Here is a 23,883-nt window from a genome sequence, read left to right on the forward strand (position 1 = left end):
AGTTGAAATGAAGACAGCATTTGGGGAGGACAATAATCCCCCCATTGCAAGGGAAATGCTGCTAAGGGTCCTCTTTCATGGCTCGGTGATGATAGCCATCTGTTTGCTGCTAATCTAGGGAGAACTAGATCACCGGAGAGCCCAGTTGTATGTTGCCTTATAGATATCCCAGGCATAGAAATTGGAGCATACTTCGACATAACTCATCTAACCAATGCTGTGTGCTGATTCACGCTTCCAGGTTGTAGGAAAATTGGATTTGTGTAAAAGAGGTGGACCTGTAGGATGAAATGACTCCAGTACATGCGTACCCCAAGAAACAAAGCAAAACATACCCATCCCATACCTGAAGGATCCTCTTCATAAAGTCAGGTTTAGCAGTGACTCTCCCAGATGACTGAGGCAATGAGGCGAGTAATAAAGCAACCTCCTCCCCAAAGCAGACAAAGCAAAATCAGACTGAAGATAAAGCATTTGGGGGTTTGAAGGGCACTGAGCAACTTTAGAAAGGAATGATAATTCTAAACCAATATTTCTCTTGAATTTATTGATTTTTTTGAGGAGTTCTAGAGGTTTCCTCTTTTTTTCTTTTTTCTCCTTTTCTTTTTTTTTCATGAGTTGGAGTAACTTTTGTTAGGAAGTAGCAGAAGGGGGGCTTTGGAAAGAAAGTATCTTTTTCACTATAGCTGGAATGTCCTGCTTTCTAAAGGTCTAAGAAGATGGTAAAAAGTAGTTTTCATTTTGGGAAGGGAAAGAAGCGAAGGAAGCGAATAAGAGGGTGATTTTTTGGAAGACATTTCTGAAAGAGTATAATTTCACTCAGAAGAACTCAACTTGCAAAAAGTAATCTCTAATATAGCAAATGCCTTTGAAAAACTTTGTTAGCAGATTTAAATCAAGAATATTCTGTAGTATTTATCTTAAACTTGTTTCACGTTTACTGTTATGTTTTAAATTTGAGGCCATTCCATGTCATGTCAGAGAATAAACTAAAAAAGGAAAAATGCCCAATAGTATAATTCACATTATAATTCAATGGTCTTAATCTTTGTCCCCTAAGCTTTCTGAAAGGAAGACAGGCTTGAGAGAACACTGTTCATTTAAAGGTAACCTATTATTTACTCTTTACTCTGAAAATTTAATTTATATGTTTAAGATAAAATATGTATATAACAATACGGCAAACACCAGGCTACCAGCCCCTCGGATTAAGCAATGTAACACTGCCTACAGTTGAAGTCCCTGAGTCCCCCTCCTTGAACAAATTCCCGTCCCTATTTCTAAAATGTAACATGTAGGGGCACCTGGGTGGTTCAGCCAGTTAAGTATCCAATTCCTGGTTTGGGCTCAGGTCCTGATCTCATGGTCAGGAGATCGAGCCCCAGGTCAGGGTCTGAGGTCAGCACAGAGTCTGCTTCAGATTCTCTCTCCCTCTCCCTCTGCTGCCTCTGCTCATGCTTTCTCTCTCTCTCTCTCTCTCTCTCAAATAAATAAATAAATAAATGAAATGTGACACCTATCTTTCATCTGGTAGGTCATATTATTTTTCATATCAAATAACTATCCAACATTTTCCCACAAATGCATATCAATTACACAGTTGGGCTGATAGGGACCTGATGACCTAAGGAAATGTCTGAAGGTATCTCGTCTAAATCACCAAGTCAAATCCCAATTGTGAGTTTCTTGCCTAGTGCGGCATATAACACAAGTAATGCAAGGCTATATAGCCTGTGGCCGAGATTTCTGGATTATGGTGTGATAGCTAAACACGCATTTTGCAAAAGGCCATCCTAACCACAGACCTGCATCTTTTAGTTAGCTGAATGAGCATGAAAGAATTAGTGAGTGTTCATTGACTTTTGAGACTTTTCCATTATTCAGTAGTTATTTTGCAGTTTCCTGTAATTCTGCCCTCCTAGCCCTGTCACTGGTCTTCATCATAGCCTCATATGCCCAGGACTGTGCTTGTGATGAATTGGGATAATATATTAAAAGGGTTTGTGAAACTGTACAGCACGAGATAAATGTCGTTGTAATCGCTCTGTTACCGACAAAGAAGCCAGAGGTGCAAAGGGGCCCGTTAAAGGAAAAAAAGAACACAATCTCAGGGTGGGCTTTGCAAACGAGTTATTACACATGAAGGACTTAGTCTTAGATTTTTTAGAGCTCTATGGCTGGAAGGAATCTTTGAGATGGTCCAGTTCATCCTGTTCATATGAAGATGAGAATCTCAGCAGAGAAGTTAAATAACCTGCTCCAAACACTCAGGATCCTTCAAGAAGATTCAGGATGGAAACCAGCCCTCCCCACCTCCAGGCTCTCCTCCCTTCCCTGCTTTTCTCTGGGAAGGGATATTTAGCCAGGGAGGAATATTTAGATTTGAACCACGGGCCACGTAGGTACAAACACCTTCACCTGATGTCAAAATAATGCTTCTGTGTCTCCTGGCCAGGTGGCCCCAAAAAGAATGGCTTTCTTCCTCATCAGACTTTGTAAATACCTCGCATTTTCCAGTAGGGTTTTCCTTTGTTTCTACTTCAGAGAAAGTGCTCTTTCTCATCCTAGTCACCACCAGGTATGTCCTTAGAACTTCTTTGTATTTATTGTAATCTGTGAATATTGTGTTTTACAGCTTGTAAATTAGATATAGAATTGGATACCGAGGCAGAGCACTGAGTGTTAAAAATGTTCAATTCCAGCGGGGGAACCAGCGAGCGTTTAAGGCCTGCTGCATATAATGTTAATATTACATTAAGTACTATGTTATTGCACGAGATGCTTATTGTTAATGTCTGTGGGGAGGACCCGTTCCAAAGATTTCAATTTCAATAAACAGATTACGCAGTTCCACCATATACAATTAGGGAGGTGGTAATGAAATGGTTATAAAGTCCCTGGTGGGCCTGTCATCTTTTTTTTAATTTTGTAAATAACATCAGAAGCACTAGAGGGAAGTGCTTATGCATTTATTTATTATTGATTTTTTAAAAATACATTTAACTTTACTAGTTATTGCAAATCCAGTCTCCGTGAGTTGAAGATAAGCTGTTTCTACATTATTAAATGCTGAACGTATAGGGAATTGTGAAGTGGTATCCTTCATATAAATATATTAAATATTAATGAACAATGATTGCAAGAAATTAATTTGAAGCTACATTTACTCAGCAAATAAAACCTTTCCAAGGTTTTGCCCTGTTGTTGCACAAAATGCACATTGTAAACATCCCTCTGGTGAATGGTTTGGATGATGGCAAGTGATTCTATCCTGTGGCTAGATCCTGAACAGCCATAAAGAAGCGAGTTGGATTAAACATGCACTTTTTTAATGGGCAGCAAATCGTTGGAGGGGTGACTTCAGTAATCTTCCAAACATTGAGGCATCCCTAAATAGTTAACTTCTCTTCCTTCTCAGGACTGTAGTAAAGCAGGAAAAATGAATGCTAGATGGTTACCAGCCAATTTTTCTCCTTGGAGTAAAATGCTTCACAGAGTAGATAAACATTCAGGATGCCAGTCATTCACCCAGGAAACCACCCCTCGCTCAGGGGCGGGGGTTGGAAGCAGGCTGCCTGGATTCCATTTTCCCAACTTCAGCCATTTGCGTAACTTCTCTCAACTTCCATATCTTCATCTGTAGGATGAGAGCAGCGATGATATATTCCTCCTGGGCTGGGAGATAGAAGGACTAGCACCCAGTAAGCATGGAACAAAGTACACTGCTCATGGCGCTCAGTAATCACTAGCTCTTTTTAAAGAGTGGTTTTCATTCACTTTGGTGAATTAGGAAGTAATAATAAAAATTAATACAAAATTTTTGATAATAAAAATTGTATTAAGTTGTAGTACGGAATTGTTAACTATGCCACCTGGCAGGCCTGAGGATATAGTGATAAATATTATTCCTCGAGTTTCAGGAATTTTGCTGAAGGAGTTTAAATGCCCTCCTCCAGCGATTTTATGGGACTGTTGTGTTCTTGTAGGCTTCTTCTTGTTTTTCTTTTCTTTTTTTTTTTAATTTTATTTCTTTGTTTATTTGAAGTACAGGGGACATCCAATTCACATTAGTTTCAGGTGTACAATGCAGTGATTTGAAAACTCTGTACATCATGCTCTTTTGACCACAAGTGTAGCTACCATTGGCCACCACACGATATACTATTATGGTACCACTGACTATGTCCCCGAGGCTGTGCCATTCATCCCCAGGCTTGCTCTCATCATTCACTGGCGCTTTCTAATTATTCAAAGATGTAACAGCTGCTTTTTCTTTCTCTCTTTCTTCCCCAGTCTGGTCTTCAATGCTCATCCAAAGAGTGCTATTGGCCAGAAAGGGTCCCCGAAGTCTCAGCTCTGTGGAGCTCCTGAATATAATTAAGCCTCTCAGAATATATTGTTCAGAGACTCACTGTTATAGCCTTGCCTATCATTTTTAATTCCCATAGAGAATTCTCTCTATGAAGGTTCATATGAAGGTTCAGTGTTCTCTGAAGGTTGAAACTGTATGTGCCTTTCTATGGGGTAAACAGATAAGCATATAACGCCATCTACATAATTATTGAAGACCTACTCTGTGCATGGCACTTCAAGAAAAAAATGCATGAAACATGTGTTGAAATGGGTGTTATGTTAGGCAATGCAGCGGGAAGAGGTAACAAAAAGGAAGATGATAGATGAGAAATAGAAAAGAGAGGAGTTGGGAGGGAAGTCAAGGAGAGACGAAGGTAGGGGAGGGAAGAGAAAAGAAAAGAATCTACTTAAACTTGTTGAAATGAGAGAGGACCGGGTTCCCAACTAGAAAAACATGCCTTCTCAGAACCTTAGGATGGCATGCACAGTTTAAACAAGCCAACCCCAACCTGAGATTCTCATATAGCACGAGAGGGCTGCCGAGTGTGTCTGACGGTGTGGACAGAAGTGGAATCAGTAAGGGACACTGATTTGGGGAGTTGGGGAGCTATCAGGAAGAGACCCTGGGCAGGGCAAGGTCCCCAAAGTTGAGAGACTATTTCCAAAAGAGGATGGGGCTCCATGTTAGAGCTCTAACATGTGGCAAATACTTACTAAATGCCAGCTATTAAAATTACTCATAAATCCCGTATGGAGCATCCAATAAGGGGAAGAGTAGGAAGAGGCAAGTGGAATTTATAGTTTCCATAAACTGGTGGTGGAAGGCTTATTCTAGAGCTTAGGGGATAGTAGGGCAAGAGAAAGGTCACTTCATCCGTCCTTCATGACTCTTCTTGTTCCTTCCACCTTCGTGTGTCCAACTGGTCTCTTGGCTTGGAGCAACACAAACCCTTCAGTGTCCCCCTTCCCGGTCGCCACTACTCCATGACCCACTCCTCAGTCATCTATAAGAGGGGGCCCTTCTGTGTTCTGCTAATGGGACACTGCTTTATTTGAACCTGATATGCATCTCAAACTGGGCTTCTGTCTTCTCACTCTGGATCCCTGCTCAAGCCTATTCTCCCCTCTGTTCATTGAAATCCACCCACAAGCTCTATGTAACTTCAGCATCCTTCGTGAAGATGCTGCTGAGTAATTCTTGGCAAATGGTTTCTTCATACAATTTAGAATACTATACTTGTTCTGAAAGCATGTGTAATATTCTAACTCATATGAAAGTTGTGGAGTTGGAAACATTCTCTTGCTGGAGGTAAGCCCCTCGGAAGGGCTGGCGACTGGAGTGTTGTAAGTTCCCAGAGTATGACCTTTGTCAGAGAATTGTTGAGAAAGAACATTCCGCCTTTTTGTGCCTCCCTGAATACCCAACATAGTGTTTTGCACTTTACAATTACTGTTAAAACGATGTTGACTTGAACTCATGGCAGTCACAGATGTCTTCCATTAATCTTCAAGTCTTCATACTTGGGGCACAAATTGGGAATAAATTATGATGAAAATTCTGGGTCAGACTATCAGAACTGTGAGCGCTTGGGGGAGTAGCAAATGCTGAAGAGGGGATTCACCACGTCCTATTTATCTCTTCTCATCACCACGTATTCTAGTCACTATCTAGTCACCACCACAGTCTCTCAGACTCTTTTCCTCCTTTTTTGCTTTCTTTTCAATGCCAAGATTTATCATCACAAATCTCTTGATAGAGACATGGCTTAATACCTTAACACTTCATCAAGTCCTTTATCTTTTCAAAAGCGTATCACCTATGTTGAAACGGATATGCTACTCGAGTCATCTCCATCTGCCTCAAGTATATTTCTTCGTGCTCACTTGGTCTCATTTCTGCAAAGGTCACTAGAATTGTAGTACTAAAATTTAGTATTTCCCCAGGTTTCAATCTGCCAAAGACAGCCATATGACAGATATGTTGGCATAAGTATTAACCTTGCGAGACAGATCTGTATTGGTGTCTTTGTTTTATAGGTGAAACAAAAGAGCCCAGAGAGGTCAAGTGATTTTTTTCAAGGCAGCTGGCTGCAGAATGGCCCATGTAAACTGATGAGGTAAACTTCAAGTCCTGAGAGCAAAGCCAAGTGGGTGTCACTGGGTTCCTGGTCCCATTGGTCAGGGACAGTGCCTCATCTCCCCTCAGCTTCATGATAGAAAAGCACTACTCTGGAAGCTAGGGACTATCAGGGAAAAAGTGATGAAGAAGAGGAGAAAAGGTAAATATCATGCATGAGAGGACATAGACTGCCCTGTTCTTATGTAGGTCCATTTTGCTGTGGTATTTAGGGTAAGAAATTGGTGTCTTCTTTCCCATCAGTATCGCATGTACTAGTCATCTTCCTCAATGTTCACTTAATCTGCATGGTGTAGTAATGCTGCCCTTTAATCAGAAAACATGCACCTGATCCACCATCCATCATGACACAGGCTTTGGGTGGTTTTTCCTTTTGTGGGGATTCCTTTCCACTGGTCTGTCTATATGCTTTCATGGAGTTTCCATGGCAACCCAGGATACATTATTACAAGACACATGGTTAGGGGCTATGGGTACCGTCTGTGGCTGTAGAACATGAAAAAGCAAAGTGCATGCAGCAAGAGAGAAACTTTATAAATGCAACCACGTAGTATTATGGAAATTGCCCGGGGATGGGGAGACGTGACTAAGACTTAGTGAGGAGCATTTAAAGTAACTCAGGGCACTTTCTTTTCTTTTCCTCCCTTCCCTTCTTCCTTCTTTTCATTTGTTTGTTCCTTCTTTCCTTCCCTCTCTTTTTCTCTTCTTTCTTCTTTAAATTTTTGTTTCTCACAATGGACGCTCTATAGAGAAATGGTATATGTCGACTCAGCAGGTGTGATTGCACGCCAAACTGACTGTGTTCTATTTCCACTAGCCCTCATTTTCCCCAAGAATCAGATATTCTCCATGTAGCAATTCAGATAAATCCCCACGAGGCAGGCTGTTCTCAGGCCTGTGGTGCTGTGTTTCTCAAAGTGTGTTCCACAGAGTACCACTTCAGCAGAATTTTCACAGGGATAAAGCTACAGTTCTGGGGCTAAAGAAGTTCAGTATAAACTAAATTTAACAGTCTGGTCTTCTCAGAGTCATTGTGTCATTCCGCTGGTTAATTTCTGGGGTGGGGGCCGGCTGGTATTCAGGGTTTCCCAGACTTCTCAATAAATAAAACACTTTTCCTAGAACATACATTACGATCTTTTGAGACACAAAGACATGGCACAAATCGTGTTTTGTAGGCACCACCTGTGACATCAGTCATTGCATCACCCCAGGAAAGGTAGGACCCAGTCACTGCTTACCTCTCCTGCCTCCCCACACATGCTGGAAGGTCTGCATGCTGCCGTGCTGTCTGTCAGAGAGCTGACTTGTGACCCTTTGCCAGCATGACTTTAAGTTCCCTTCAGAGGCGACTATAAACACAAGGTATCGGAGAGGGTGTGGTCAGATAAATGCTGACAGAGGCGAGATGAGTATCAAGCCCCAGTCCATTAGAGGATTTCTGAAAAGTCCCCAAGAAGCATGTCTAAACCCTTGGTATCAATTTAAAAGAGCTGCTCTGGTCCCCCCCCCCCCCCCCGGCCTGATTCTCTAGGGGACACAGCAGGTTGCCTGGTCATGGCATCGTGGAGGAGTTTCTAGAGCATGTGGTGGTGGAAGAGGCAGCACAGAGAACCAAGCGTCGAGCGTGAGGCACTGTAGGTAATGGGTGAGGTTGTAGAGGGAGATGCAGGGTCTAGTTCCTGCTTTGATGCTTTCCTTAGGAGGTGACTTTACACATGTCCCCTAAAGCCTCTCCTGGCCTCAGTTTCCTCTTTCACATACGGCAGTGAAACCACTGATGATTTTTGCCATTTCTTTTTTCCAAACAAGATTGTGTCTATAGAATGGATAAAGGCTGTGTGCTAAGATGGAAGTAGGGCTCAGAGTTCCACTGCTCTGCCGTCCTGTCCCCTCATTCCCCAGAGGAAGCACCAGCACACTCCCAGGAGCCCCAGGCAGGACTCTGGGGGCCTGGGGATATGAGCACTACTGCCCCTTCAGGCCCCCTCAACCATCAGGCCATGCTCCCACTGAGTCCTGCTGGGCCCAGTGTCAGGTGGGCAGGAAGACCACAGGTACTTACCACCCAAAGCTTCTGGTAGTCATTAGAGTGTAGGGGGCTGCAGGCCCAATGCCCATGAGGAGGGTATGTGTGGGGTCGTCCCGGGTCAGGGAAGGGATGGAAAGTGCATGTGGGCTTTACCTGTTTATACGGAGGAAAGCAACAAAGACAGGAAGGAAAACTCAAGTCTACCCCTGAAGTTAAAACTGGGTTTCTAATACAGCTACCCTATGACCCAGCAATTGCACTACTGGGTATTTATCCTAAAGATATGAATGTAGTGATCTGAAGGGGCACGTGCACCTGAATGTTTATAGCAGCAATGTCCACATTAGCCGAACTACAGCAAGAACCTAGATGTCCATCAACAGATGAATGGATAAAGAAGATGTGATATATATATATATACAATGGAATACTCTGCATCCATCAAAAGAAATGAATTCTTGCCTTTTGTGATGATGTGGATGGAACTAGAGGGTTATTACGCTTAGCAAATAAGTCAATCAGAGAAAGACGATTATCATATGATCTCCCTGATATGAGGAAGTTGAGAGGCAACGTGAGGGGTTTAGGGGGTAGGAAAAGAATAAATGAACAAGATGGGATTGGGAGGGAGACAAACCATAGGAGACTCTTAAACTCACAGAACAAACTGAGGGTTGCCGGGGGGAGGGAGGCAGGGAGAGGGGGGTGGGGTTATGAACACTGGGGAAGGTATGTGCTATGGTGAGTACTATGAAGTGTGTAAACTTGGCGATTCACAGACTTGTACCCTGGGGCTAATACTATATGTTAATAAACAAATAAAAATTAAAAAAAAAGAATTGATAGGGAAAAAAAGTGGGTTTCTATCAAGGACTTTGTAGACTTTGTCTACCAAGTATGTCTTTACAGGAGACTTTACCATGTGGTGTGGGTCCTGCCAGGAGCCAGGTAAGGCTCTCCACCCTGAGGGGGCTCAGTTCCCACCTCGGCATTGGGTAGGGCCCTGCTTTTCCTTCTCATTCATACCAACCACCACACCATCCATGTTTCTAGCTCTTCAAAGTCCTCCTTGGCCTATTTATTTCAATTATGCAAAGAGTTTGAATTCCCCAAGAGTACAACCTCACTGGGATCAATGATTGTGTTACGCTTCCCAGGGGATTAAGCCCACTCTGACTGCAGTCCCGCTCAGAGTTTTCATAAGGCTTTTCTAGCCTGACTGTAATCTAATGTACTCACTGGAGAAGCAGCCACGCCACCCAGCCCCTCAAAAGTACACCCCAGTTGGAACTACTCCTTCATATGTTAACCCTTTTAAGCACAGCTTGGACTGTGTATTGGTTAGAGTTGATGGGAGGAAAGCTAATGGAACTCAGAGGCAGAGATCATGTGTGTTGCATATTCTATGCTGGCTCATATGAGAGAATGCAGAGATGTGACTTGCCAAAGTAGAGGTGAGATGATAATACAGCCCTTTCTAAGCCTCGGCCATGTGCTGAGCACAGTCTAAGCACTTTCCATATTATTGAGCTTAATTTTCTCTAACATTGCCAGGAGGGAAATAGCAGCCTCACTTTGCAAATGAGAAAGTTGAAAGTCATGGAACTTAGGTCATTTGTCCAAGTCCATAAAGTGGCATGTCAGTGGAGGGTTTGACCGAACCCCTTCTGTTTGGCTCAGAGCATATTCTCCCTCACCTCCCCTGCTCCCCATTTCCCTACCTCCCCGCCTTCCTGGCTCCACTGCAATGCCTAGAACTGTGGTACTTGACTTGCCTTTTTGTTTTTTATGTTCTTGTGCTATATTATTAAACTAGAGTTTTTGGTGGCTCTGCAATTGAAAAATGCAATTCTTACAAGAGAAAGAAAGAAAGGGAGGAGGAAGGAAGGAAGAAAGGAAGAAAAGGAAGGAAGAAAACTAGAGGAAAACAACCCGCCTACAATGATCAGTCAGTCTCGCTGTCAGATTGTATTGCCCTCTTGCTAGTGCTGCCCAGTGCCCAAATGACACTCTCTTCTTGATGTGTATCATTCTAGCACATTCTGGATACAAATGTGCTTAGATAGGAATTCTGGTTTTATTTTTTTTTAAGATTTTATTTATTTATTTGACACAGAGAGAGAGAGAGAGAGATCACAAGTAGGCCGAGAGGCAGGCAGAGAGATAGGAGGAAGGACGCTCCCTGCTGAGCATAGAGCCTGATGCGGGGCTCCATCCCAGGACACTGGGTTCATGACCTCGGCTGAAGGCAGAGACTTAACCTACTGAGCCATCCAGGTGCCCCAGGAATTCTGGTTTTAAGTTTCATCTGCTGCAGCTATCCCTTTCCACTTCATATCTTTAAACTTTTCGGCTCCCAGTTCTGTCTAATGGGCATCATAGTAAATATCTCTTCAGCTGTAGGACAAGTAAAGATATACATTCATCAAAATTTGGAAGCCCACCCCGCTTGGGTTTGCAGCCCACCCCTAGACCAGAGTACAGCTGTGAAGGACTGGTATAGATTAAGGCCAAGTTCCTGAACCCTGGTTGGGCACCGTTCATATTATACCTGCGCTGGGATCTATGTTCCTTATTAGTTTCTTCTCTGCACCAGAAAGATTATTTTCTTTGTGTATCTCTAGGACTAGCATCATGCTCCAGCATTATTTAGGAATTTTTAAAAAGACTTTTATCTATTAGTGACAGCTTTTGTGAGCTAGCCACCATTAAAACAATTATTATTTTTTATTAACATATAATGTATTATTAGCCCCAGGGGTACAGGACAGTGAATCATCAGGCTTACACATTTCACAGCACTCACCATAGCAATACCCTCCCCCATGTCCATAACCCCACCACCCTCTCTATACCCTCCTCCCCCTGGCAACCCTCAGTTTGTTTTGGGAGATTAAGAGTCTCTTAGAGTTTGTCTCCCTCCTGATCCCATCTTGTTTCATTTTTCCCTTCTCTACCTCCCAAACCCCCCACTTTGCCTCTCAAATTCCTCATATCAGGGAGAGCATATGATAATTGTTTTTCTCTGATTGACTTATTTTGCTTAGCATAATACCCTCTAGTTCCATCCACATCATCTCAAATGGCAAGATTTCATTTCTTTTGATGGCTGCATAGTATTCCATTGTGTATATATACCACATCTTCTTTATCCATTCATCTGTTGATGGACATCTAGGATCTTTCCATAGTTTGGCTATTGTGGGCATTGCTGCTATAAACATTCAGATGCACATGCCCCTTCAGATCACTGCATTGTATCTTTAAGGTAAATACCCAGGAGTGCAATTGCTGGGTCGTAGGGTAGCTCTATTTTCAACTTTTTGAGGAACCTCCATGATGTTTTCCAGAGTGGTTTCACCAGCTTGTATTCCCACCAACAGTGTAGGAAGGTTCCCCTTTTTCCACATCCTCGCCAGCATCTCTCGTTTCCTGACTTATTAATTTTAGCCATTCAGAATGGTGTGAGGTGGTGTCTCATTGTGGTTTTATTTGTATTTCCCTGATGCCGAATGATGTGGAACACCTTTTCATGTCTGTTGGCCATCTGGATGTCTTCTTTGCAGAAATGTCTGTTCATGTCCTCTGCCCATTTCTTGATTGGATTACTTGTTCTTTGGGTGTTCAGTTTGGTAAGTTCTTTATAGATTTTGGATATTAGCCCTTTATCTCATATGTCATTTGCAAATATCTTCTCCCATTCTGTCAGTTGTCTTTTGGTTTTGTTGACTGTTTCCTTTGCTGAGCAAAAGCTTTTGATCTTGATGAAATCCAAATAGTTCATTTTTGCCCTTGCTTCCCTTACCTTTGGTGATGTTCCTAGGAAGAAGTTGCTGTGCCTAAGGTTGAAGAGGTTGCTGCCTGTGTTCTTCTCAAGGTTTTTGATGGATTCCTGCCTCACATGAGGTCTTTCATCCATTTTGAGTCTATTTTTGTGTGTGATATAAGGAAATGGTCCAGTTTTATTCTTCTGCATGTGGCCATCCAGTTGTCCCAAACCCCATTTGTTGAAGAGACTCTCTTTTCCATTGGACATTTTTTCCTACTTTGTTGAAGATTAGTTGACTATAGAGTTGAGGGTCTATTTCTGCGCTCTCTATTCTATTCCATTGATCTATATGTCTGTTTTTGTGCCAGTACTATACTGTCTTGATGATGACAGCTTTGTAATAGAGCTTGAAGTCTGGAATTGTGATGCCGCCAACTTTGGCTTTCTTTTTCAACATTCCTCTGGCTATTCGATGACTTTTCTGATTCCTTATAAACTTTATGATAGTTTGTCCCATTTCTTTGAAAAAAAATTTATGGTATTTTGATAGGGATTGCATTAAATGTATAGATTGCTTTAGGTAACTTAGACATTTTCACAATATTTTTTCTTCTAATCCATGAGCAGGTAACATTTTTCCATTTCTTTCTATCTTCCTCAGTTTCTTTCATTAGTACTTTATAATTTTCTGAATACAGATTCTTTGTCTCTTTGGTTAGGTTTATTCCTAGGTATCTTATGGTTTGAGGTACAATTGTAAATGGGATTGACTCCTTAAATTCTCTTTCTTCTGTCTTGTTGTTTGAGTATAGAAATGCAACTGATTTCTGTGCATTGATTTTACATCCTGACACTTTACTGAATTCCTGTACAAGTTCTAGCAGATTTGGAGTGGAATCGTTTGGGTTTTCCACATAAAGTATCATATCATCTGCAAAGAGTGATAGTTTGACTTCTTCTTTGTCTATTTGGATGACTTTAATTTCTTTTTGTTGTCTGATTGCTGAGGCTAGGACTTCTAGTACTATGTTGAATACCAGTGGTGATAATGGACATCCCTGCTGTGTTCCTGACCTTAGTGGAAAAACTCTCAGTTTTTCTCCATTGAGAAAGATATTCAAGTGGGTTTTTCATAGATGGCTTTGATGATATTGAGATAAATACTCTCTATCCTTACACTTTGAAGAGTTTTGGTCAAGAAAGGATGCTGTACTTTGTCAAATGCTTTTTCAGCATCTATTGAGAGTATCATATGGTTCTTGTTTTTACTTTATTAATGTATTGTATCACATTGATTGATTTGTGGATTTTGAACCAACCTTACAGCCCTGGAATAAATCCCACTTGGTCATCGTGAATAATCCTTTTAATGTTTTATTGGATCCTATTGGCTACTATTTTGGTGAGAATTTTCTCATCTGTGTTCATCAAGGATATTGGTCTGTAATTCTCTTTTTTGTAGGGGTCTTTATCTTGTTTTGGTATCAAGGTAATGCTGGCCTCATAAAATGAGTTTGGCAGTTTTCCTTCCATTTCTATTTTTTGGAACAGTTTTAGGGGAACAGGTGTTAATTCTTTAAAAGTTTGTGGAATTCCCCTGGGAAGCCGTCTGGCCCTGGGCTCTTGTTTGCTGGGAGATTTTTGATGACTGCTTCAATCTCCTTACTGTTTATGGGTCTGTTCAGGTTTTCTATTTCTTCCTGGTTCAGGTGTGGTAGTTTATATGTCTCTAGAAATGCAGCCATTTCTTCCAGATTGTCAAATTTCCTGGCGTAGAGTTGCTCATAATATGTTCTTGTAATTGTATTTCTTTCGTGTTTTTTGTGATCTCTCCTCTTTCATTCATGATTTTATTTATTTGGGTCCTTTGTCTTCTTTTTGATAAGTCTGGCCAGGGGTTTATAAATCTTATTAATTCTTTCCAAGAACCAGCTCCTGGTTTCATTGATTTGTTCTACTGTTTTTTTGGTTTCTATTTCATTGATTTCTGTTCTGATCTTTATTATTTCTCTTCTCCTGCTGGGTTTCTTTGTTGTTCTTCCTCTAGCTCCTTTAAGTGTAAGGGTAGGTTGTGTATTTGAGACCTTTCTTGTTTCTTGAGAAAGTCTTGTACCGCTATATATTTTCCTCTCAGGACTGCGTTTGCTGTGTCCCACAGATTTTGAACTGTTGTGTTTTCATTATCATTTGTTTCCATGAATTTTTTTCAATTCCTCTTTAATTTCCTGGTTGACCCATTCATTCTTTAGAACGATGCTGTTTAGTCTCCATGTATTTGGGTTTTTCCAAATTTCCTCTTAGGATTGAGTTTAGCTTCAGAGCATTGTGGTCTGAAAATATGCAGGGAATGATCCCAATCTTTTGATACAGGTTGAGACCTGATTTATGACCCAGGATGTGATCTATTCTGGAGAATGTTCCATGTGCATTAGAGAAGGATGTGATTTCTGTTGCTTTGGGTTGGAATGTTCTGAATATATCTGTGATGTCCATCTGGTCCAGTGTGTCATTTAAGGCCTTTATTTCCTTGTTGATCTTTTGCTTGGATGATCTGTCTATTTCAGTGAGGAGGGTGTTAAAGTCCCCTCCTATTATTGTATTATTGTTGATGTGTTTCTTTGATTTTGTTATTAATTGGTTTATATGTTGGCTGTTCCCATGTTAGGGGCATAGGTATTTAAAATTGTTAGGTCTTCTTGTTGGACAGACACATTGAGTATGATATAGTGTCCTTCTTCATCTCTTATTATAGTCTTTGACTTAAAATCTAATTGATCTGATATAAGCATTGCCACCCCAGCTTTCTTCTGATGTCCATTAGCATGGTAAATTGCTTTCCACACCCTCACTTTAAATCTGGAGGTGTCTTTGGGTCTAAAATGAGTTTCTTGTAGGCAGCATATTGATTTTTTTTTTAATCCATTCTGATACCCTGTGCCTTTTGATTGGGGCATTTAGCCCATTTACATTTAGGGTGACTATTGAGAGATATGAATTTAGTGCCATTGTATTGCCTGTAAGGTGACTGTTACTGTATATTGTCTCTGTTCCTTTCTGATCTACTACTTTAAGGCTCTCTCTTTGCTTAGAGGACCCCTGTGAATATTTCCTGTAGAGCTGGTTTGGTGTTTGCAAATTCTTTCAGTTTTTATTTGCCTGGAAGCTTTTTCTCTCTCCTTCTATTTTCAATGATAGCCTAGCTGGATATAGTATTCTTGGCTGCATGTTTTTCTCATTTAGTGCTCTTAATATATCAATGCCAGCTCTTTCTGGCCTGCCAGGTCTCTGGCCTGCCAATCTAATATTTTTACCATTGTATGTTACAGACTTCTTTTCCCAGGCTGCTTTCAGGATTTTCTCTTTGTCACTAAAGCTTGTAAATTTTACTATTAGGTGATGGGGTGTGGACCTATTCTTATTGATTTTGAGGGGGGTTCTCTATACTTCCTGGATTTTGATGTTTGTTCCCTTTGCCATATTAGGGAAATTCTCTACAATAATTCTCTCCAATACACCTCCTGCTCCCCTCTCTCTTTCTTCTACTTCTGGAATCCCAATTATTCTAATGTTTCGTCTTATGGTATCACTTATCTCTCGAATTCTCCCCTCGTCGTCCAGTAGTTGTCTCTTTTCTTCAGCTTCTTTATTCTCGATTATTTGGTCTTCTATATCACTAATTCTTTCTTCTGCCTCATTTATCCTAGCAGTAAGAGCCTCCATTTTTTTTATTGCACCTCATTAATAGCTTTTTTTATTTCAAGTTGGTTAGATTTTATTTCTTTTATTTCTCCAGAAAGGGCTTTTATTTCTCCGGACAGGATTTCTCTAATATCTTCCATGCCTTTTTCGAGCCTGGCTAGAACCTTGAGAATCATCATTCTGAACACTAGATCTGACATATTACCAATGCCCATATTGATTAGGTCCCTAGACTTCAGTACTGTCTCTTGTTCTTCTTCTTGTGGTGAGTTTTTCGATGTTGTCATTTTGTCCATAGAAGAATATATGAAGGAGCAAATAAAAAGGGCCAAGACCCCAGGAAAATGTGCTTTAACCAAATTACAGGAGACCTCAAATCATGGGATCAGGGGACAAAGGGAGTAAAAAGAAGTTCAGAAAGAAAAAATTAAAAAAAGAAAACAAATATAAAAAAGAAAGAAAAAAATATATATATTAGACTCGTGACTAGAACAGGGTCACCCACTTAATTTTGGAGTATTTTGTTCTCCTAGAAGAAACTACCTCCCAAAATTTTAAAGAATGAAAAACATATATAAGGGTAAACACAATGAAGTGATGGAATGTGACTATAAAGATGAAAAAAAATTTTTATTTTAATTTCTAAAAAAGGAGTGGATAAGGTAAGTTGGTTGGGAGAATAAAGGAAAAGAAAGTGGAGAGAATTTGCTCAGGCTGGAAACTAAAACAAGCCCGGTGCTAGATTTAGGGTGTATTTTGATCTATTAGAAGAATTTGTACCCCAAATTTTTTAGAAGAAAAAATCCTATGTGTATACAAAAATTAAAGTTAGATACAATGAAGGATAAAATATGACTATAATGAAGAAGGTTCAAAAAAGATTATTTTTCTATGAAAGGTATTGTTAAGATAAACTAGTTAAAAAATGTTAAGGAAAGTGTAAAAGTTTAAAAAAAAATTAGCAGAAGAAAAAAGATTAGAAAGGTTAATTAACTTTGCAAGACTAAAGAATCATGGGGAGAAAGCCATGAATTCCAGGCTTTGCTTTCTCCTCCTCTGGAATTCTGCTGTTCTCCCTGGTAAGTGAACTTGGTCTTGGCTGGATTTCTTGTTGATCTTCTGGGGGAGGGGCCTGTTGTAGTGATTCTCAAGTATCTTTGCCCGAGGCAGAATTGAACTGCCCTTACCAGGGGCCAGGCTAAGTAATGTGCTTGGGTTTGCTTTCAGGAGCTTTTGTTCCCTGAGCACTTTCCGTAGAGTTCCAGAGGACGGGAATGAAAATGGTGGCCTCCAGTTCTCCAGCCCGGAGGAGCTGAGAGCTCGGGCCCACTCCTCAGTGTGCCCTCAGAGAAAAGCGCTCAATCACTCCCATCTCCCTGGCCTCCGGCCACGCTCCTTGCTCACCTCGCCTGTGACAGAGCATCTCTGTCTCTGGCACACTGCTCTGCATGGAGTCTCCAAACCCCACATATCCCTGTGCTCTTCCAAAGGATTCTCCCCACATCTTGTGGGGACCCCACTCACAGAGCAGTGGCCTTTGCCATGGATTACAGTTCAAGGTAACCCCAGGCTGAGAGCTCACTCCTCAGCTCTGTCTCTAATCGGCTTCCCCACTCTAATACCTGCAAGCTCTGTGACACTCAGACTCCCCTGAACTTTCTGTGACCCCGCAGGACCTGAGGCCACGCTGTCCCCGCATGGGCTTCACCCCGGTTTAGCCTCTGGAGCGATGTCCCTCAGTGGAGCAGACTTTTAAAACTCCTGATTTTGTGCTCCGTTGTTCTGCTGCTTGCCGGGAGCCAGCCCCTCCCAGCGCGGTGTATCTTCCCATAGCTTTGGATTCACTTCTCTGCCGGTCCTACCTTTCAGAAAGTGGTTGATTTTCTATTTCTAGAATTGTTGCTCTTCTTCTCTTCAATCTCCTGTTGGATTTGTAGGTGTTCGCAATGGTTAGATAAACTATTGAGCTGATCTGCTACCTGATGTCGTCTCAGCCTGCTACTTCTCTGCCATCTTGACTCCTCCTTCCCCACCTTGCAATTTTATCCAGATAAGAATATATGAATGAGAGAATAAAATACTAAAAAGGTGGCAAAGACCCCAGAAAAACATATGCTAACTAAATCAGCAGAGACCCAAAATCTTGGGGAGAAGGAAGTGAATAAAAAGAAGTTAAAAATTTTAAAAAAAACCTATATATATATATATATATGTATATATATATATTTATTAGACTGATGAATAGAACAGAGCCACCTACTTGATTTTGAGTGTATTTTGGTCTCTTAGAAGGAACTACTTCCCAAGTTTTAAAGAAAGAAAAACTTGTATATATATATATACACACACAAAAAATATAAGGGTAAACACAATGAAGGGATGGAATAAAACAGTAAAAGTGAATATTTTAAGAAGAATTCTAATAAAGGAATTGATAAGATAAGTTGGTTGGAAAAAGCAAGTGGAGAGAATTTACTCAGGCTGGAGACTAGAACAAAGCCCTGTGCTAGATTTAGGGTATATTTTGATCTATTAGAAGAAAGTGTATCCCAAAAATTTTTTAGAAGGAAAAACCCTATATGTATACAAAAAGTAAATTTAGATACAATGAAGGATAAAATATGACTATAATAATGAAGGTTTAAAAAGATTTTTTTAGAAAGGTATTATTAAGATAAACTAGTTAAAAACTGTTAAAAGAGGAAAGAAGAAAACTTTAAAAAATTAGAATAAGAAAAAATAAAATTAAAAAATTTAATTAACTTTGCAAGACTAAATAATCATCAGGAAAAAGCCATGAATTCCATGCTTTGCTTTTCCCTCCTCTAGAATTCCACTGTTGTCCTTGATCAGTGAGCTTGGTCTTAGTTGGATGTTTTTGCTGATCTTCTGGGAAAGGGCCTGTTGCAGTGATTCTCAAATGTCTTTGCCCGAGGGGGAATTTCACTGCAGTTTGCAGGGGCCAGACTAAGTAAACTGCTCAGGTTTGCTCTCGGGAGCTTTTGTGCTCTCAGTAGAGCTCTGGAGGATGGGAATGAAAACGGTGGCCTCCCAATCTCCAGCCTGGAGGAGCCAAGAGCTTGGGGCCCCACTCCTTAGTGTGCCTTCAGGGAAAAGTGGTCAATCACTCCAGTCTCCCTGATCGCTGGCTACACTCCAAGCTCACCCAGCCTGCGACCAGGTGCCACCATCTCTGGCACACAACCCCATTTGGAGTTTCCAAACCCAGCAGATTTCTGCCTCCAGAGAAGGAAGGTGGGTCCCCCTAGATCTGCCACTTGTGGGGGTCTCTGCTCAAAGAGCAGTTGCCTGATTGTGCCACAGATCACAGTTTAAGGTAACCCCAAATTGAGAGCTCACTCCTCAGCTCCATCTCTGTAGCCAGCTTCCCTACTCTAACACCTGAGAGCTCTGCTATACTCAGACACCTCTAATCCTTCTGTGATCCCACAGGACCCGAGACCACACTGTCCCCACTAGGGGTCCACCCCCCCTTTGGCCTCTGGAGCGATGTCCCTCAGTGGAGCAGACTTTTAAAAGTTCAAATTTTGTGCTTTGTTGCTCCATGGCTTGCTGGGAGCTGGCCCCTCCCCCTGCAGTCTATCTTCCCTTGGCTTCAGATTCACTTCTCCGTACGTCCTACCTTTCAGAAAGTGGTCGATTTTCTGTTTCTAGAATTGCTGCTCTTCTTTTCTTTGATTTCCTCTTGCGTTTGTAGGTGTTTGGAATGGTTTGATAACTATCTAGCTGAACTCCTGCGACCTGAAGTCATCTCAGTCTGCTACTCCTCTACCATCTTGACCTTGTTAAAACAATTATTAAGTTGCTTTGTGTAGTTTCAAAATTTTTATTTTATTTTAATGAGTATTTGTCAAGCATTTGAAACCTATCCAGTATACCTCTAAGCATTGTGAAAGGGAGCAAGGAGGTGTAACACGCACTCTTAGTCCTTAAGGAGCTTCTAGTCTGCATGACATAAAATCAGGAAACAGCTTAAACTGAATGCACAAAAAAAAAAAAAATAAAATAAAATAAATCATCATGGATGGCAAATGCCCTCAGTGCTATTCAGAGAAAACAGTCTATGGATTTCAGGGACTTGAATTGGAGCTCAAATGGTGGGCTTGACTGTGACAAATAGGAGGAGAACATTCCAGGTCCAGAGATGTCAGGGACATGTTAAAGAGCCACACATGAGCCTGTGCACACAGGTGACTCAGTCGGGAGGGGTTGGAAAGGCTGTGGCTAAATTTACTCTGCAGCTTGAGCAGTCCTGGGAGATAAGGGTCACCTTGAAAGGCCCAGAGCCTGGGTTAGGGGTCTCAGAAACTCCTTTGAAGACTCATGCTTTCTCCTAAGGGTGGTGCAGAGCACTGAAGGGTCAGGAAAAGCTTAATGACAATGATGTGTGATGGACGGGTGGGAGCAAGGGGGGACTGAGGCCAGCAGGGAGAGAAGTCAGGAGCTCATCATAGCAAAACAGGCACGAGGTAGTGAGAAGCTAAAGAGTTGGTGACTGGGGGAATAAGGATATGAGGTGAGCTGCCAACAGAGATAAAACAAAAGTATATGATTATTAGGTGTGCAAGATGAAAGGGATGAGTTGAAACTGGCTCCAGGATTTCAAACATGAGTATTGGTAGAGATCCTGTTTTGAGGAAGAAACCTAAAATTTATTGAGACTCTGGTTTATGAACATAGTATCACACATTGTAATAAAAGCTTTCTATGCATTGGTTCATTCATTCCACAGATCGCCTTAAAAATCAGACATAAATGCAGAATTTTCACTTTGAACATGAGGATTTTCAGGCTCAGTGAGGTTGCATATCTAGTTCAAGTTCATACAGCTAACAGAGCTGACACCCCAGCACTGGTGACTATAGCTTCAAAGTCCACATTCACCAATCTTACCATACCTACCATACTTATCATACTGGATTGCTGTGAGATGACCCCCTTGTTGGAAAAGCCAGTGGGCTTCTCACTTTTCTTGTTGGCTCGGACACAGTTGGCTATCTTGTGACCATTTCTCTCCTACCTTGGCTCTGTGACATCATTTTCTGCTAGGTCTTCTATTTTTTTCTTTCTTTCTTTTCCTTTCTTTCTTTCTTTTCCTTTCTTTCTTTCTCTTTCTTTCTTTCTTTCTTTCTTTCTTTCTTTCTTTCTTTCTTTCTTTCTTTCTTTCTTTCTTTCTTTCTTTCTTTTTCCCCTGATAGTTTCTTCTGTCTCTACTGGTTTTTCTTCCTCCACCTTCCACTTAAATGCTGGTTTTCCCAAGTGCTCTGTCCCCATGCCCTTCCTGGGCTTTTTCAATCCCAAGCTTTCGTTCCTATTTGTATGATTCCAATCTGAGTTTTTCTATCTCAAAGCTCTGTCTGGAGCATGGGACTCCCATCTGTCTGTGTCCAGACCATCTCCACCTGGATTTTCCATAAACACCTTGAATTCAATCTGCCTATGATTTTTCTGCATGGCTTCCTTTTCCTTCTGTTGATTTTGTGGTTGCTGTGTTGCAAGAGGTACCACCAATCTTAGAGGACAATTCATCTGATCCATCATTTCCCAGATCAGAAACATCTCCAGGCTACTTTGTAAAGTCCTCTCCTGTAGTAACCCCAAACATGTGGAGAGATGAAGCAGATTCCCAGGACCCAATTTAACCACAGGCAGGGACTTCTCTAACTTAGTAGCCTCCAATTTCTCATACTAGAAAGAGGTGAGAGGGAGTTACTCCATGCTCCTGAGCCTCTCACATGTGTACAGAAGGTATGCATATTAATAAATGTGTATTTCTCTTATTAAAAAAATAATAATGAAATAAAAGGATGTGAGAGCTGGACAGACAACTAGTATCAGAGTGAGAGCTCTGGAATGAGTAACAGGTGTGTTCATGTTTCCCAGCCCAGGATGGAGGATGTTAGAGGGTATTATGTGTAAATGATTTTTAAACTGCTCCATGCCTGGTATGGGTATTTCCCAGAACCTTGTGCTTGAATTTTATCCCTTAGAAATACTTAGTTTCTTTAAGAAAAAAAAAATGTACTAAGCCAGAAAATGATGATAGTTCTGAGAAATATATACAACTTGCAGGCCATCACCTTTTCCCATCATGCAGAAAATTCCTGGTATTAACTATTATGCAATGTGAAAATTTTGTTCAGGATCTTTAAAAAAATTCAGGGCACCCCTCCCCTGGCCCACAACAAAGAGGGCTAGAAAATGAATTACTTAATGGTTCCCTTGTACTAGAAGTATGTTCAACTCCCAAACTTCCTCTTTGCCCTCAGCCCCAACTGAAGACTATATGAGGGAATGTATTTCCACTAAAATTTGAAAGATTAAAGTTAGACCAGTTATAAAATTATAAAATTAATTGCCTAAAACAGTGATATTTTACTTGAGTCCCTGAATTCCCTAGAGACTCTGAAGACAAGAGTGACAGTTCATCACCCATTTTTCTTGTTTCAGAAATCAAATAAGAATTGCAGATTTATTCATGGTAAGCACCTGGAAAATCAGATTTCTTTTGTTAGGCTGAAATGATATTACCTTTGTAGAAACATGGTAAGCTATAACTCTAAAAGATAGTGTATATGTGTTTGTGTGTGTGCTTGTGTGTGTGTTTAGAAAGACAGAGAGAATTCATGTGCTTGGGGATGGGGAGGGACAGAGGGAGATGGAAAGAGAGAATCTCAAGCAGGAGCCACACACAGGGCAGAGCCCCACACAGGGTTTGAACTCACAACCCTGAGATCATGACCTGACCCGAAATCCAGAGTTGAGTGCTTAACGAATTGAGCCACCCAGCTGCCTCTCATATGTGTTTTGTAAATAAAAATGAAATGAAGGTATTATTATGGTTAAGTAAGTGAAGTTTATTTGGCAGAAAAGTTTTCTAAGACCTGTATCCCTTTGAGGAAAAAATTAGTTAAGCTCTTGATGGTGGGAAAACCTGAGAACCTAAGAGAAAGAAGGGGGAGGAAAAACAGAGTTCTTCAAATAAGGGATCTAGGTGAATAAAGATCCAAAGGCAAATATAATAATAATAATAATAATAATAATAAGCCAATAAATATAATGAAATCAGGAACTGACCAACCTCAGTGAGTAAAACTTTTCTCAATCCCAACTCACAAACCCATGTCGTGTTGTAGATCCAAAGTGAGAATTCTTGATTGGTGATTAGTAAGCAGAGCCTCCAAAGAACCTCTCCCTATCCATTCTCCACCGCTTCAGGATTGCTCGTGTCAACAATCTGTTCCTGATATATCTCTGTCATATCTCTGTCATTGTACCTAGCCACGAATTTCTCATTGTGTTTCTCTAATACACCAGACTCTGTCAAATATCTTGACATTTTCAGTACCCAGCATAGTGTCAAACACAAATGAAGTATTTCATGCATGTTAGTTGAATTAATTAAAAAATGAATAAGCCTTGCTGCCAAGACCTAGGATATTTTATCATTTTAGTCCCATTTTTCCAAACTAGTATCCTATAGACAGTGGTTTGGTTTGTTGGTTCCACAATTAAAAATAACTTTGCAGTATGTTAGATACCATCATCATTTATAGATGTTCATAGTACACTTTACATATTAGTAGAAGTAGTTGGACATTCTCACCAAGATAAATTTGACTTGACTTGGTATTTCCCAAACTTATTTGATCATGGAAATTTTTTTTACCCACTAACTTATAGTTCCCTGGGAATTAATATTCTGCAAGACATTAAAAACACTTTTTTGGAGAAGGAAGATGTGATTAGGGAGAGATGCAGTAGACTTTCATTTTTGTCAGAGCCCAAGTTCGGTCTATCACCTGTGAAAGCTGGATTATATCACTAATGATTAGAAGAATCACACCCCAAGGGAACTGGGACCTTGTCCCT

The 23,883-nt window shown here is 40.9% G+C and overlaps 1 protein-coding gene across 6 annotated transcripts in view; it reads left to right on the plus strand.

Moving 5' to 3' along the window:
* Window positions 1-23,883, plus strand: part of POU6F2 (POU class 6 homeobox 2) — a 373,231-nt gene that overhangs the window by 66,437 nt on the left and 282,911 nt on the right. Inside the window, exon 1 of one of the 6 annotated variants that reach the window (XM_059170553.1) lies at window positions 6,407-6,470. The exons of the other annotated variants lie outside the window; for them this stretch is intronic. The gene's annotated coding sequence lies outside the window, so the exon portion shown is untranslated. Of the gene's footprint in view, window positions 1-6,406; window positions 6,471-23,883 lie in introns of those variants that run through there. 6 annotated transcript variants of the gene reach the window in all.

This window comes from Mustela lutreola, chromosome 4 (assembly GCF_030435805.1).
Source record: "Mustela lutreola isolate mMusLut2 chromosome 4, mMusLut2.pri, whole genome shotgun sequence".
Lineage (NCBI taxonomy): Eukaryota > Metazoa > Chordata > Mammalia > Carnivora > Mustelidae > Mustela > Mustela lutreola.